At 38.9% G+C, this 1,998-nt stretch overlaps 1 pseudogene; it reads left to right on the top strand.

Annotated features, from left to right (window-relative positions):
- The first annotated feature begins 1,053 nt into the window (after nucleotides 1-1,053).
- LOC119511856 lies at nucleotides 1,054-1,637 on the top strand (annotated as a pseudogene).
- The last annotated feature ends 361 nt before the right edge of the window (nucleotides 1,638-1,998 follow it).

The raw sequence follows: 1,998 nt of genomic DNA on the forward strand, positions 1-1,998 counted from the left end.
TAAGATACCCACCTAACATCAGAGCACCATGATATACGAAGCAAAAATTGAAAGAAAATGGCTCAATGAATTTAAAAGTACAGAAATCATGCAAACTATGTACTCTGATCATAGTGAAGTGAAACTAGAAATGAAAAACAGAAGGCAGACTATAAAATTCACAAATCTGTCAAAATTAAAAAACACACTTAAAAAACTGAGTCACGTTAAGAGAATGGAGAAGAAAACACCCACCTAATCATCTCAATTTATACAGAAAATGCATTCCACAAAGTCCAACACCTTTTCATGATAAAAGTACCTAGCAAACTAAGAATAGAAGGGAATTTCCTCAACATGATGAAAGACATTCAGGAAAAACCCACAGCCAGCACCATCCTCAATAATGAAAGACTGAAAGCTTTCCCTCTAAGATCAGGAACAAGACAAGGATGTCTTCACTCAGCACTGCCATTCAACATTTTACTATTGGAAGATCTAACCAGAGCAATCAGAGAAGTGAAAAAAATAAAAGGCATCTGAATTGGGAAAAAGTTAGTAAAAGTATCTCTATTCACAGATGACATGATCCTGCCAATAGAAAATTCTAAAGAACCAAAAATAAAAAAACACCTATTAGAGCTAATAAATAAATTCACCAAAGTTATAAGGTACAAGAAATCAAAAATCCATTGTATTTCTGTACACTAGTAATGAAGAATCTCAAAAAGAATTTAAGAATATAATTCCATTTATAGTTGCAACAAAAAAAATAAAGTATTTGGGAATAGATTTAACCAAGGAGATGCAAGAATTTCACACTGAACTGTAAAAAACATTGCTAAGAGAAATTAAAGAAGACCTAAAGAAGTGGAGAGACAACAGTGTTCTACATTGAACTACAGATTCAATACAATCCAGATCAAAATCACAACAGCCTTTCTTAATGAATGGAAAAAGTAATCCTAAAATTCATATGGAATTCCAAGGGACCAGTATATCCAAAACAATCCTGAAATAAAAACAAAATTAGAGGACTTACATTTCCCATTTTCAAAACATACTATAGACTTCATGGCAAAGACGGCATCAGGCAGCTGAACAAAAATCTTGGACTTTTGCTGAAAGTAGGACAAAGATGAATACAATATGCTCACTGAGAAGAGTCTCATGGAAGAGTGAGACAAGGACAGAAAACCAGTACAGTCAGTCAAGCAGCACAGGGAATACAGAGTGACCTAGAATCCAAGCTTGGGAAGACAATTTTCATTACCAAGACCACCCCGCAATCTGAGATGGGAGGATACTACCACAATGTCTGTGACTGTATGGTGAAGGCCTTTCTGGAAATGATGGAAGTGATGGAGAGACACATCAGAGAAACCTGGGTATGTCCATGCACGTGGAACATTCTACTCCGGGTCAGGTGAAGACCCACTTTGAAGTCAACAGAAGAAGATGGAAGAAAAGCAGAAGGATGATAAATTTGTGGAAAGGATGATGGAGTTCAGAGGAGAGGAGGAAAAGGCCAACACCTACAAGAAAGAGAAACAGGAGAAGTAAAGGAGGGCTGAGCAGGACTTGACATTTGAGGAGGATGATGAGATGGCAGCTGCGGTGGCTTCTTAGGCTTTGGTTCCACCAAGAAGAGTTACTGAGGCTTTCTATGCTTTGTTCATCACTGGGCCTAACTTTGTGTGGGGTGGGGGTGGGGGACATTTCTTTCTGGGCACTTGGGGAAAGTCCTTAAGAGTGATGATGGGAGGGTTAGAGGTGGGTGTTTGTGGTTTCCCTCTGCCTCAGGAAGGCACAGGATGCAGAGTTAATGCTGTGGCACATTCTTTCACCTGCAGTATATCACCGGAATCACAGGACCACTGCCCATCTGAGTTCCCAATAAAGAGAAACCTCCCCTTCTGAGGCTACTTTCCCAAAACTTCCTCTGCATCTTTCCCTCTTCATCTATTCAATCCCTTGTCTGAGCATCCTACATTTATCCTGTGTTCTGCCTTTGTTTTA

Source organism: Choloepus didactylus, chromosome 2 (assembly GCF_015220235.1).
Source record: "Choloepus didactylus isolate mChoDid1 chromosome 2, mChoDid1.pri, whole genome shotgun sequence".
NCBI lineage: Eukaryota > Metazoa > Chordata > Mammalia > Pilosa > Megalonychidae > Choloepus > Choloepus didactylus.